Source organism: Euphorbia lathyris, chromosome 6 (assembly GCF_963576675.1).
Source record: "Euphorbia lathyris chromosome 6, ddEupLath1.1, whole genome shotgun sequence".
NCBI lineage: Eukaryota > Viridiplantae > Streptophyta > Magnoliopsida > Malpighiales > Euphorbiaceae > Euphorbia > Euphorbia lathyris.
The window spans coordinates 25,215,466-25,231,647 of NC_088915.1; positions in this window are offsets into that span (position 1 = coordinate 25,215,466).

Genomic DNA, 16,182 nt, shown 5'->3' on the forward strand with positions numbered 1-16,182 from the left:
AGTGGTAATTCCATCACTTCAATATCAATACCAACGTGTTCACCTGTTCACCCAATCATACCCGTATTTAGCATCCTGTTACAGACCTGTTAGGCGTATGTCAAAGTGAACCGGATCCCATATTGATATTATAATGAAATCTGGTCTGAAGATAGTTAGAGACCTACTTAAAAAAACTAATGACACAACCACTATGTAGTTTTCTCGGGCGGATCGATCCAGTCACATGTTTACAATATGTACCCATATTCACAACTGACTTATCAAGTGCTATGGCTAGTATAAATTGCTACCATACAGTCGTCGAATATACAAGTCTGTGGTCCTAATCATTCCCATGATAGAATAGACTTGGGATATGGTTTTATGATTATCAATCAATGGATTCTCTATTCATATTATAGCACAAGATATAAATGAACTAGATTAATGCCTTTATTAATGTGACACAAATACATTTTATAAGAACCAATGCCTATGAACTAGGGCACACCAACATCAGCTCCATCGTTACTGTTTTATATTATGTGATATGTAGAGAATTAGAGAGATTTTAGGGATTAATTTAAATTCGGTAGAACTCTTAAATATAGCACGGATAAAATAACTTTTTATAGATAAATATAATAATATAATTAAAATTAATATATTATATTTTTTATCACTAAAAAAGGAGGAAATGACATCTCAGCTCCATCTTTACTGTTTTATATCATATATATATATATATATATATATATATATATATATATATATATATATATATATGTGTGCAGAGAATTAGAGAGATTTTATGGATTACTTTAAATTATGTAGAACTCTTAGATATAGTACGAATAAAATAATATTTTATAGATAAATATAATAATATAATTAAAATTAATATATTATATATTATATTATATTTTTTATCAGTAAAAAATGAGTAGGTTACACCTCAGCTCCATCGTTACTGTTTTATATTATATATGGATAGATATGTAGAGAATTAGTAAGATTTTAGGGATTAATTTAAATCTTGTAGAACTCTTAGATATAGTACGGATTGATAACATTGAGATATTATCCTAAGGACAAAAAAGGATATTCACCTAAAGAACGCCGCGTATTAATCCCCAAAGGGGATCCGGATGGCGGATCTCCACGATCCCACTCGAAGAGATCCGCTGGCGAACCTATATGGCGGATCTCCTCATCTACATGATTCGTCACTGTAACGGCTAAGGCCGACTCGGCCATAAAGGCCATTAATGAGCTATCAATTAGCTAAACCGCCAGTTTAAGGATAACTTGTAACCGCCATTAATGGAGCATTAATGGCGACTTTCTAGTTGCTGAAGGTTACGACTTCCTAGCTATATATAGCCTACATCCTTAGGCTATCAAGGTACATTCTCATACCCTTTGTCTATTCAGTTTGTTCCATTGATCTATCTTACTGACTTTGGCATCGGAGCTTCCCCCCTCGAACCCAACGACGCCCCCACAGGGACGGAAGCAGATCAGAAATTCTCCGCTAGACATCAATTGGTGCGGTGAACGTGGAATTCTTAAACAAATAAAGGGTTTTCACTCACGATTAAAAGAAATATGACAAATGGAGATCATACCCCTTCCTCAGGGGTTGAGACACCACTAATAACTAGTGCTGGTCGCACTGATTCCAATGCTCCCCCAGAAGGTAGTATGCCTCCGGATGCATTCATCAACATGTGTGTAGCAGCTATAGGGGAAAAATTTGGCCCAGAAACAGGTGAACGCCTACGGTCATTCATGACCATTCCCCCACTTTGGAGTTTGCCGCCTTCATCTACAATATCCTCTTGGCCCCAGATGACTCTAGGACCAGGCGCCCACAATTCTTCGTTTCTCCAAGTCCATAATATGGAGTCCATGGTAACCACCACGACAACGTTAGGAGAGCAACCAATCAATCGAGAGTTATTCCCTGCTGGCGCAAAAGGAAGCCAAAGGGCCCCTCAAACTCTGGCGGGCGGGTCTACTAGCCAGAGGATTGATCTGGGCGGATCGGATATCCCAAGGCGACCGCGGACGAACCTCTCCTTGGGCGGATCGGAAGGGCGAAAGCATAAGAAGCGTAGAAAGGAGAAAAGCAGGCGGTCTGAATCACCTTCGCCTCGAGAACCGAGATCTTCCCGTAGAGGCAGGTCACCCCCTGGACGTAGATAGAGTAAAAGGCCAGCGAACACACCCCATTCATATGGGCTGCCACCACCACCACCACACCAGGGGAATGATGGGCATATTCCTTCAGGAGGCGCTGGAGGAGATAACGGTCAGGCTCCCCCAGGCGAAGGAGGTGGAGGTGGAGGTGGAAGCGGGCATGGAGGCGGAGGCGGACATGGCGGACAATCCCCCTCGGATCCGTCTTCAGGATCCAGTTCGTCATCTTCTCCAAGCAGATCTCCACGGAGGGGTCGCCCACGGGCGGATCCGGAGAATTTTGACGATAGAGTTCGAGCAGCGGTGCTTCGCATGAATGAGGAGAATCCCAGGCACAACCCATTCGCCAATCGGGATTCACCCTTCATGGCTTGGATTGAGGCAGAGGAGACGGATAGGCATTTTAAAATACCTAATCTCGCTATATACACAGGTGCTGACAACCCGGAGGCACATGTCAGAAAATACCGAATATTACTTCGCCTCAATCGTGCAACCGAGCCAGTGTTGTGCAAAATGTTTATCACCATGTTAGGAGGCCCCGCTTATGGTTGGTTTCAATCCCTGCCTCCTGGTTCGATTGATAGTTGGGACCAACTAAGCAGAGAGTTCTGTGCTAAATTCGCTGGCTGTATCCCTCCAGTGGTCAAATCCAGGAAGCTTTTTGAATTAAAGCAGAAGGCAAATGAATCCCTTCGAGATTATATAAACTCCTTCAACAAATTGTGTATACAAATCGTGGATGTAGATATCTCCATGGTAGTGGAATCTCTGGTAAAAAATACCACTTGTAAAAGTTTACAGGAGGATCTAATTCGCAAGAAGCCTACTAGCATGGCGGAACTAATAGAGCGCTGCAAGGACTTTATGGAGGTTGATGACATTCGCCGCGAATCTCTATCTCCGCCTAGAAGGGATAGAGGCTATTCTCATCGGGATAAAGAAAAGGATAAGCACCAGGATTCCTCCTCTAGGGGTCGGCGAAAAGGTTCTAAGAACAAATCGGCATTTGGCACCTCTTTCACACCTCTCAATGCTTCTAAAAGTGAAGTACTTATGTGGATCGAGAACAGTCAACACAAACGGAGCATTTCATACCCCGAACCAAAAGGGGGGGAGTACACCAATACTGGTAAAAATCCTAAAAATTATTGTAAATATCACAGGAAAAATGGCCATGACACCGATGCATGTTGGGAGTTAGCTCGGGAAATCGAGCGTCTCATTGAGAGAAGCAAATTGGATCGGTTCATCCAAAATGATGGCAAGAAGGGAGATGGCGATAGATCCAAAGAGGACCCAAAGAAGAAGGGAAAGGGTACCATTAATGTCATAGCAGGCGGACCTGGATATCAACCAATGCTGAAAAAGGCAAAAACCACCGCTCTTGATAGGGCATCGTTAAATCGCCCCTTTGCCGATGTAGGTCCTGAAATCTCTCCTCATGCGGATGCATTGGTCGTCACTATGATGGTAGAAGGCTGGGAGATGAAAAGGGTGATGATTGATACTGGGAGTTCGTGTAATGTCATCACCAGAGGAGCTTTCGCCAAACTCATGATTGACCCGGTCCAAGTAGAGCCAACTGTGGTAGATATCCTAGGAGTGACAGGACACACTATCCAAACGAAAGGCCAAGTCACTCTGGATTGCGAGCTTATAGACGATGATCAGGTCTGGAAAGGTGATCTGGAATTTTCTATCTTGGATGGTCAATTAGCTTACAATATCATCCTCGGACGGCCCTTTATCTCCGAAGCAGCATCCCTTATCTCCATACGCCACTTAACGCTTTACATCCCCACGGCCAAGGGAGGTGTAATGATCAGAGGTAGCCAAAAGGTGGCCCAGGAGACGTATTCGGCATCACTAATGATTCGCCCCCAATCTAAAGAAGAGGATGAGGAGGAGCTCGTCATAATGGCCTTGGGCGAGACAGAAACGTACCTTATGGCGGATGAAAAACAGGTGCGAATGGCTAAAGGGCTCAAGGTCGAAATTAAAGATGCAATCACCAAGGTACTCCGTGAAGCAGAGGATGTCTTCGCATGGAAGGATGAAATTCTCCCCGGGATCAGTCCCGACGTGATCACTCACAAGCTCAACATTGACAAAGATGCAATTCCCGTAGCTCAGAAGCGGAGAAACCATGGGCCTGAAAGACAAAAGGTGATAGAAGAAGAGATCACCAAGCTTCAACGGGCGAACGCCATTGAGGAGGTACTTTACACTCAATGGTTGGCAAACGTCGTTCTGGTAAAGAAGGCAGACGGATCTTACCGCATGTGTATCGACTTTACAGACCTTAACAAGGCTTGTCCCAAAGACAACTACCCTTTGCCATGTATTGACATACTCATGGATGGAACTGCCGGGCATGCCATGTACTCCTTTATAGACGTGAAGTCGAGTTATCATCAAATTCCCATGGAGCCTTCAGACAGAATCAAAACCTCGTTCGTGACTCACCAAGCCACTTATTGCTTCAAAGTCATGCCCTTTGGGCTTAAAAACGCAGGAGCCACCTATCAGCGGATGATGAACAAGATATTCGCGGAAAGCAAAGGTGATAACTACTCAGTCTATGTGGATGGCATGATCATTAAAAGCAGAACCGTAGAAAAGCATGCAGATGATGTGAAGGAGGTACTGGACGTACTCTGATGCCACAATATTAAGCTGAACCCAGAGAAGTATACTTTTGGTGCGACATATGGAAAATTCTTAGGATTCATGATCAGTGAGAAAGGAGTTAGCCCAAATCCTGACAAGGTTAAAGCTGTCCTAGAAATGCAAGCACCACGGAACATCAAAGAAGTGCAACGCCTTAACGGGCGGATCGTAGCCTTGGGCAGGTTTATCTCTTGTTCAGCGCGCAGATGTCAGCCCTTTTACGAGGTCATCAAGAAGCAAAAGGCGTTCGAATGGAACGAGGATTGTGAAAAGGCCTTTGAAGGGATCAAATGGTTTCTCACGGAGCCGCCCATGATGAGTCGGTCGGTGAAGGGAGAGGACCTCTACATGTATGTATCGGTTACGGATAAAGCTGTGTGCACGGTCATGATACGAGAGGAGGATGGCCAGCAGTTTCCGATTTATTATGTGAGCAAGGTTTTAAAAGATGCCGAAACCAGATATTTTAAGCTTGATAAAATGGCACTGGCTGTTGTCACCACAGCAATCCGCCTTAGGCCATATTTTCAGGCTCATACTGTGGTGGTTCGAACGAATATACCGATGAGAAAGGTGTTGCAGAAGCCGGACACTTCTGGAAGGTTGATGGAATGGGCAATCCGCCTTGGTGAATTCGATGTGAGATATGAAAGCAGGTCAACTTTAAAAAGTCAGGTCTTGGCAGACTTTGTGAATGAATTCACTGAAGAGGGGATAGATCATCCCAAGCCTCCAATGGAAGAGTGGACAATGTACACCGATGGTGCCTCCTCGGCGGATGGAGCTGGCATAGGCGTTGTGATCAAGGGTCCCCAATACATAAAGTTACGGTACGCAGCAAAATTGAATTTTCATGCAACTAATAATGCTGCTCAATATGAAGCTCTGGTATTGGGATTACGCCTACTCAAAGAAATCACTCCCGAGCGAATTATGATCTATAGTGACTCCAAACTAATGGTCAATCAAGTGATCAAGAATTACGAGGTAAAAGATGATGTTTTGGCCAAATACGTAGCAGAAGTCAAAAAATTACTAGATCACCTTGAGGCAAAAGAAACTAAATAGGAACTGATTCATGTACCCCGGGGGTCCAACACTGAGGCGGATCATTTAGCCAAAATGGCCTCTAGTGAGGAGAACTGGACAGATCCACAATGTCCCTTCGAAGTTAAAATAGCTCCAGCCTTCGCCTCAGAGGAAGTATCCCTACTCACAACAGTAGAAGATGATTGGAGATCGGCCATTCGCCAATATCTGCTATGTGGAACTTTACCTGAGGATAAGGAAGAAGCACGGCGGATAGTTAGAAGAGTGGCTTATTTCTCTATAATCAACGATGGTCTTTATAGAAAATCTTTTAGCCATCCTTGGTTAAAGTGCATCCTGCCAGAAGAAGGACGACAGGTCCTCAAGGAGCTGCACGAGGGATCGTGTGGGGCCCATGAAGCATCCGCCTCAATCTTGAAAAAGTCCAGGTTAGCAGGATTTTACTGGCCAACGGCCGAACTTGATGCGCAAAAGTTGGTGGAAACTTGCCACAATTGTCAGATTCATGCGAATGAATCACATACAGCCAAGAATCTCTAGAGGCCCATCATAGAAGGACGGCCATTCGCCCTTTGGGGAATTGACATAGTAGGGCCATTCCCTCCTACCCGCCGGCAGAGGAAGTATGTGGTAGTGGCAGTAGATCACTTCACAAAGTGGGTAGAGGCCGAGGCTGTTTCCTCCATCACTGCTGAACGAATGGTGGAATTTGTTAAAGACAACATCGTGGGAAGATATGGCGTCCCCCACACCATCATCACCGATAACGGGACACAATTTAACTGTGGCGAGTTCAAAACTTTCTGTGAGGAATTAGGCATTCTAAACAGATTCACCTCCGTTTACTATCCCCAATCCAACGGAATGACTGAAGTTACGAATCAGACGATCGTAAAAGGCATAAAGAAGAGATTGGGGGAGCATGATAAAAAATGGGTGGATCAGCTAACCAGCGTCTTATGGGCCTATCGCACAACTCCTAGAACGGCCACAGGAGAAACACCGTTTGCCCTCTCTCATGGGGTAGAGGCCGTGATCCCGATTGAGATACAGGTTCCAAGTGATAGAGTTGCCTTCTATTGTGAGAAGGACAACGGTGACAGGTTAAAGGAGAGTCTTGATCAAGTGGAAGATCGCAGAGAACAGGCCTACGTACGTATGGCGGCCTACAAGCAGCGGATCGCCGCTTACCATGACAAAAATGCCAAGCTTGTGGACTTGAATATGGGCGATCTTGTGCTCCACAAGGCCGACAAAATCCAGTCTCGAGAAGGGAAAGGCAGGCTAGGGCTCACCTGGACGGGTCCGTATCAGATAGTGGACAAGATTGGATTGGCCACATTTAAAATTCAAGACATGGAGGGGAACACATTGCCACGCACATGGAACCTCCAAAATCTCCGCAAATATTTTGTCAGAAAATAAAGTGTACATACGGTCTTGAGTACTCTTTTTCCTTTAGTAAGCTTTTTCCCATGTGGTTTTTCTTATTAAAGGTTTTAACAAGGCTCACATATAAGACCTGCTTACTATAATAAAGCATTTCTCCTATCAATAAACAAATATTGTTCCATTCTCTATGTTCTTTTTAAGGTTTTGTCTTGCAGCAATATTAATATTCCAGTCTTAAAAAGAAGGGGGGCACCCAACGCTCTCCGCATTAAAAAGTATTGCTATCTCATAGCCACTTTTTCTCCTCAGACATAGGAGAATCGATCTCATGGGCGGATCCATCTCTGAGATGATCCCCATTTCTGATAGAGTTAAAACGATCCTTGGACGCAAGGTCTTTACACTCTCTTGCATCCTTCCCGAAAAAGGGATTCACAAGTCCTACGGGCGGATCACTTCACCTCAAAGATAGGTAGCAAGTTGATCCCCTAGGCAGCTTTACTTCCTTCAATGGAATAAAACAGCTTCTAACCTTCACAAAGGTTCCTGCAATGGAGTATGGCTGGCCACCTACTCCAAAATAAATCCTAGATGCCTATATATTTACTTACGCAAAAGTAACATAAATAGCTGCCATAAAGGATTAAACAAATTGTACTTAACGATTTTTTACAAATCAAAAGGTAAAAACAGCTAAGTAATAATGGGAGCATCCTCCTTTGCACTCTTCTCGCTTACGGCACTTGCCTGAGAAGCCTCCTTCTCCCCAGCCTCAGATACGCCTACCAACGGTGCTTCTTTTTCCACGGAAGATGTGGGACCAAGAGGAAGGGTGTTATCATTGATCGGTTCTTCACCCGCCTTAGGGGGCACTTCCTCAAGCTCTACTAATTCCACATTAGTGGGAGGTTTGCTTTCTTCCATGGGTCCCTTCATCCATCTCCGAACGTAGTCACGGAGGTAGTCTTTAGCGTCTGGCATTTTGTTATATTTGTCAACATCATCTGGGTCTGGAACGGCGAACTGAGGGTCTGTGAAATCAACCTCGAGATGCGCTAGAGAGAAGTACGCCATGAGTAGTTCGCCATAGTAGAAAGCTTGCTCACCAGCCGTGTACTCTGCTTCTCCTATCGCCACCTCATAGTTCTTAGCGTCTATCACGATCTTTTCCTTCAACTTCTTGATCTCCGCGTCTCTAAGAACCAAAGCAGCCGTGGCAGAGGCAATGTTCGCATTCGCAGAGGCGATCTTCGCATTGGCATCCGCTACCTCTTTCTCCAACTTTTCAATGGTAGCCTTATCAGCCACGTTCTGGACAAGCTCAGCTTCCATGGAACGTATGCGAGTATACATCTGTCAAAAACAAACGGTTTCGTCAAAAGAAAAGAACAACTTTTTCAGCGAAACGAAATCCTTTGTAGTGAAGGGGTTTACCGTGAGGAGCTCCGTCTTCCCCTTTTGTGCATGAATGGAACCGGGGATCTGGTTCTGATTCCTTTGCACTTCGCCCAACTGGCCCAGGGCCTCATCTAAGTCATTTATGATGGACTCATTCTCCAAAGTTCCTTGGGCACCATACTTGGCGGACCAGTATCCGCCCAGATCAGGCTTCGCCATCTGCACAAATATTCAAGGATCAAAACTCAGATCCAAAATTTGATGAACAGATAAAGATAAAAGGCAACTTACCTGTTCTATCTCCCCTACAGGCATGGCGGACCTCATGGCATCCGCCATAAGCTTAGGGCCTCCAGTGGCTATAGGCTTCCTCCTTTTTAGTGGCGGTTCAACCACTACTCCCGCGGGACGCTTCCCGTCATCTTTTTGGGGATTCGCCACTTGATCTTTCCTACGCGCCTCAGCCTCTAGAAACTTCCTACGCTTCTCTGCAATAGCGTGATTGGCCTTAGATAAACCCCTGCCAAAGAAAACAATAAAGTAATCAAAGTTCAAGAAGAAATAAAAGTTACCTTGGTCAAATTGCGCAATCTTGGAGTAAATGAACTGCTCCCCCTCACGGCGAATCAACGGAATATCACTCATCATGAAGGCTAAAGCATCTGCGTATGTCCATGCATCCGCCTTGACCTTCTTCATGAGCTCCGCCACCACTTCATCGCTATCGGTCAATATTCGCATATCGCCTGTCATGTGTAAAGGCTTGGGATTCCAAAACGAGGGAAAACCCAGTGATTCGCCCTCTTTTATCTTCACATAGAAGAATTTCTCATCCCAGCAATGGACATTAGACATTTTGTCACTGAATGGCGAATATACTCCGAATTTGGCGAAAGTGAGATAAGACTCGGACTTCCGTTTTGAGGGTTTATGGAAAGCTCTAAAGACACGACCCGTATAAACCACTCCTAAATTTGAGGCGAGGTAGCAGTCTAAAGCGATATCCAACCAACCGTTAGGGTGTAGTTGGCTGGCAGTAATATCAAAGTAGGAAAGGATATCCGCCATCATCTTTGGGAGAGGAAGTCGGAACCCTCTCTCCACATGACTACAATATACGGTCAGAAAATCGCTAGGAGGATAGGAGGGTCGTTGATGTATTGCGGCTAACTGAGTCTCGTAATTATCGATCCAAGGGAAGCGATTCGCCAGATCCGCTAGATCCGCGGCACTCATACGAGACGGAGTTGAATCCGCTCGAGGGTTCTTTTTCTTAGGTTGGATTGAAGAAGAGGCCATTGCCCCCGGAAAATACTTAGACTTAATGGCCGGAGCGGCACCGGAAACAGAAGTAAAAAGAACTTGACTTCTGGTTGAACGAGTCTGATAGCGATTACGCACCGAGTTACATAACCCAGCTAACTCAGAGCTAACAGAAGCCTCGGAGGAAGATGAGTTCTCCGATGATGAAGTGGTCCAACTAAAATTAACTACTATTTCAGGAGAAGGGGTCGATTTAAAGAGCTCCGAAGTTGATCTAGAAGATGATGAAGAACTCCTAAACATTCAGAACAAATTGAGTAAGGAAAGATGAACTTACATGAAATCAAAAAGCTTTGAACTTCGGAATTCCCAGGAAAAAAGCTTCACGCAGATGAAAATGAAGATGAAATGAGTAAGAGGGAAAGAGAGAAGGAAGAAGAAGGCGTCTTTTCTTTCTTTGAACAGAGCGCTCCTTACACGTGTCACTTTACGATTGGCATCGAGCGGAGTGTCTATTAATGCAGGTAATCATGACGGCGCCCAGAAGATCAAAAGCCCTAAAGGACTTTAAGGGAACTTTGGGGGGGCTTCTGATAACATTGAGATATTATCCTAAGGACCAAAAAGGATATTCACCTAAAGAACGCCGCGTATTAATCCCCAAAGGGGATCCGGATGGCGGATCTCCACGATCCCGCTCGAAGAGATCCGCTGGCGAACCTATATAGCGGATCTCCTCATCTACATGATTCGTCACTGTAACGGCTAAGGCCGACTCGGCCATAAAGGCCATTAATGAGCTATCAATTAGCTAAACCGCCAGTTTAAGGATAACTTGTAACCGCCATTAATGGAGCATTAATGGCGACTTTCTAGTTGCTGAAGGTTACGACTTCCTAGCTATATATAGCCTACATCCTTAGGCTATCAAGGTACATTCTCACACCCTTTGTCAATTCAGTTTGTTCCCTTGATCTATCTTACGGACTTTGGCATCGGAGCTTCCCCCCGTCGAACCCAACGACGCCCCCACAGGGATGGAAGCAGATCAGAAATTCTCCGCTAGACATCACGGATAAAATAATATTTTTATAGATAAATATAATAATATAATTAAAATTATATATTATATTATATTTTTTTATCACTAAAAAAATAAGGAAGTGACACCTCAGCTCCATCGTTACTGTTTTATATTATATATAGATAGGCAGAGAACTAGAAAGATTTTAAGGATTAATTTAAATGAAGTAGAACTCTTATAATATAATAATATAATTAAAATTAATATATTATATATTATATTATGTTTTTTATTACTAAAAAAAGGGAGGAAGTGACACCTCAGCTCTATCGTTACTGTTTTATATTATATATAGATAGATATGCAGAGAATTAGAGAGATTTTAGGGATTAATTTAAATTATGTAGAACTCTTAGATATAGTACGGATAAAATAATCTTTTTATAGATAAATATAATAATATAATTAAAATTAATATATTATATTATATTTTTTATCACTAAAAAATGAGGAAATGACACCTCAGCTCCATCGTTACTGTTTTATATTATATATAGATATGCAGAGAATTGGAGAGATTTTAAGGATTAATTTAAATTATGTAGAACTCTTATAGGGCATTTGGTATTATATTGGGATAGGTGTTGAGCGATTTCCGCAAGTGCACGGTTTCGCTTGTAGTAATAATAAAATATCGATCCCACGGGGAACGTTTTTTCACAAAAACTTATTTTGATACAGTTTTGAATACGTCTTTAGGTTTATATTATAGAAAATCTTTTAATTGAATTGGATTATATTGAATTGAATTAATCAGAATCAGATGAGAGTTTTATGTTAGAAATTTAGAAATCAATTCTGTCTCGAGATTGGATTACAAGACAAAAACTTTTAGCGTTTAAAGTAAGAAAAGCGTTAAACTTATTTGCACTAAGCAAAGATATCAACTTAAACTTTGTAAAGATTATAAGCATGTAATAAAAGGTAAATTCTTTCAATTAATAGGCTTTGAACCTTAGAAATCTCTCTAGTTCAGAGTAGATTTCTACCTTAATCAAATTGGTATTTATTTCCGATAAGCCGACCTAACGATCATATCATCCGTAAACACTAATTCTTTCAAGTGTTCAACTAAGTTTCCTTGTAACTATGTGAAATTAAATACATTTTAATGGAAACACCAGAATCTTACTTCGAAGATATTATCAAAGTAACTACAGAAATGTATATTGAATTGTGTAAACTTTTTATTATAGAATTTGTGAATCATAACAAGTTAACAGAGAGAAGAAAACATGAGAGCATTCTAACTAATTTGAGTTCCGGGTTGTCAATCCTTTCCTCAAACTTCATTGGAGTTTGTCAGACTTTAGGGTCGCTTCCGCTGTTTGTTCTTCTCGTTGAATCTTCGGAATAAAGATTGTTTGTCTTCTACCAGAATGAAAACTCGTCTTCGAACAATTCTTAATCTAAACTTAATTGCTACTGTGTTTGTAATAATCTAAGAAAAATCTTGTGTACGGCAAGTTTGCTTTACAGAATTGAAAACTAATCTCTGACTCTTTTCTGAGTCAGAGATTCAACATAATATATGCTCTCTAAACTCTTAATTAATCTACCAACTCAACCCTTTAACTTTGAAATAAACTCTTTATTTATAGATGTTGAAGAGTCGTGTTTGAAGGGTCGTGTCCGCTGTGAAGAGTCGTTTCTATCCACCCGAACAGATGCGCTTCTTAGAATTTCAACATGTGAATTTAGTGCTGCAAAGGCTGCTGGTCCTACCGAGATTCTGGGATCCCTGTCGTGACATGAGGAACAAAAATTTCCTCAGAATGACTTTGTTTCCGGAGTCTGAAAATAGCGTGTCGTGGCCGAGATATGGGAATCTCGGTCGCGACACGGGATGTTTCTCCCGGTTCTGACTTCGTTCCCGTCTCCTCGTATCGGTGTGTTGATTTTCTCGTACTTTTGGCTTGTAACTTAGGGTTTTCGCTCCTATTTGGATTTTACCAAATATTTAGGTACCTTGCATCAAAGAAACATATTCGGACATAAAAGTACTCTAAATAGATATAAATAGCACGATTTCATGACAAAACTGACGTGAATATTAATGATATTTTAGGTATATTTTGGGCTTAACAAATCTCCACACTTAATCTTTTGCTAGTCCCGAGCAAAATTTTACTGAATTTATCCTTTAACTAATCTCTTTATGAAAATAAAACATATATCTTTGTATTCCTTTTTAAATTAGTTAAACAGAAAAGATTAACTTTGCATGGAAAATTTATACGCAAAATATCAAACTAACTAGTATAAAGGCGATATATCATTCGTCTTGTATTTCAATTTTTAAATTGAAGTATTCGGGACGATATAAGCACGCATGTTTTTGAGTCTTTCGTCTCAAGGAATTTCAGAGCACAAAATCTCATTTCCCAAACCTAAACTATTATATGAAATATATGAATTGAATAAGTACTTAGGTTTAATTTATTTGCTTAGTTACGCTCGTGATAAGGGTGGTCTCGATCGTAACTTTATTTTAATTGCTTTGTGTTCGCTTAAGAGGTACCGACCATGCAATAGGTGGACGCAATCGTTACTTTAAACTTTAAACACGTTTAATATATATTTACTTTAATTTTAACCTTCCGTCAATACCTCGATTGTGATAAGGGTGATCGCAATCGTGGCCAAAAGTACCGTTTACTTATTTTTCTTCCATTTCATAACTCGATTGTGATAAGGTTGGTCTCAATCGTGGCCAAAAGTTAAGAATATGACTACTTGATTTAATTAACACGAGTTATAAAATTAAAATTGTAAATTGGGAAAAGAAAAATAGCACATTCATCCTATATTGACTTAAAATTCAACATGTATTATGGCTAAAGTTTCCTTAAAAACTTCAATTGGTGTTAATGTAAGACGAAATCAAACCGAGCTAAAAATTGTTAGTTCAATTTAATGCCTATAAACCCGATTGAAAATTGAAAATAAGATTTATTGTATCATGAATTTGCATGATATAAAATAGAGATTAAAATAAAGAATTTTTTACTTAAATACATTTACTCGAGACGTTTTTTGATAAAATCATTTCGGAGATTTATAAAATTTTTGAAAAATATTGCCCGTATAGAAATATTATTTTTAACGATAATGATAACCTAAAAATAATCATAAGTTAAAATATTTTTAAGCATATGAAAATTTATGGTTTATAAAAATAATGTTTGCATTAAAAATGTCATTTTTGAAAAATGTTGCAAAATGTGTTGCATATCCATAAAATAATTGTTGCATTTTATATATTACTAAAAATTATTAACATGCATTTATATTTAAATAAATGTCATTCATTCTTATTCATTGCATTCACTCGTACTAAAAATAAAATGATATATGAAATATCTCCTCCCGCACTTAATTTGGACCATGTCCTCATTGGTGCAAAAATTGATAAAACACGAAAAATTGTACGAAAATAAAGCATACGAAATAAGATAGAAAAATATGAAATTTAATCATCCAACATGATAGAATAAAATTGAAATTGTACCAAACTTAAGAATAAAAGCATTGTACCAAACTTAATTAAAAACGACATAAAAGATAAATGAGTTAGAAAAAGATAAGATAAAACTTATTCTTGTGAAGGTGAACCCGGTGGAGACGGTGTGGTCACGACGCCTTGACGACAGAAAAATGATAACAACCGACGTCGGGTGGACATGTGCTCTCTCTTCAAAGTATGGATGTTGACATCCACCGCGGTAATCCTCGAACTTATCTCTTGATTGTTCTCCACAATATCATCTAATCCGCAAATTCATTTGACAGTTGTGGGCATTCATTTGGTTCAAAATTCTTTGCAAATCAACTTGATCATCAACATTGTGTTCTCCTTCAACATGCTCTTGTGTTTGTGCTTGGGCTTCAACATGCTCCTCCTCCTCACCCTCTTCTTCTTCATCATCATCACCCTCTTCGGTACCTAACCCTTGAGAGCTAGAAGCTCCTCCACCCGTGCGAGCAACTAGATGCTTAACGCGTTCTTCATAAGATATAAACACGGGGGGACCTTCTTTATGTAATAAATTAGCTCGTTGAAGAGACGAAACATCCAAAAGAGGTAAATTTCCATGGTAAGTGAGCTTTTGATAATCCGCCAATTCACCACGTGCACCTAAAGCAATCCCGGTAATTAAATTACTCATAGGCACTTGCCCAGTGTGGGATGCAGCGGCACGTTGCAAATTGTCGAATAGCATGCCAATGCTATCAATTTGAAGACCTTTAAGAATGCTATCTAGCACGAACAAATCCCTACTTTGAACCTTAGAACTTTCTACCCGACCAAACAAGGAAAAAGATAAAAATTTGTGAAAATAGAAAACACAATTGTCTCTAATCCACTTGCTTGATGTATTCTTGGGATAAAAAACATCTTGGTTGGACAAAGCATTCCAAATGGTATGTGTTTCAATTATTTTTGGCTTTTGAACAAAATTGCTAGTAGGAAAATCGAACATTTCACTCGTACCTTCATAGTCAATTTCATATCTAACCCCATTATTTCTAAAAGAAATAATTTTCTTCTTCTTATCATACTTCAAAGTGACTAAAAACTCTATAATATATTCATCATTATGTGGAAACTTCAAGCTAGCAAACTTATTCCATCCAAGAGCATTGAGAAATTCATTAATGCGGTCGGAAAAAGATAGTACATTTACCGTGTCAAAGTGTAGGAACGACATATCTATGAACTCCATTTTGGTTCCGTTGAAGTGAAGATAACATTTTCCTTCCGCTTCGGACTCGATATTGAAAATGGCTCCATATTGAACTCGAATACGGTTTGCTTCGGTTGCCTTGGTTTTGTGAGCGACTTTCTTAGTTCTTGGCATGGTGTTTGAACTTGAAAAATGGTGTGAAAGTTGAGAGAATTGGAAAAGATGAAAGACAGTTGAAAGGGTTGTGAATGAGAATTATGTTTGAATGAGGGAGGAAGATGATGAATAGTTGTGAATATATGGGGAAGAGTAAAAGATCTTTGTATTGGGAAGAGTATTGAGTGTGTAATTGGTGAAAATTGGAGGTGATGTAAGGTTGTGTAAGAGATAGGTATATATAGGTATGAAAATAGGGGTTAGGAATTAGTGTAGGAATAGGAAAAGGTAGAA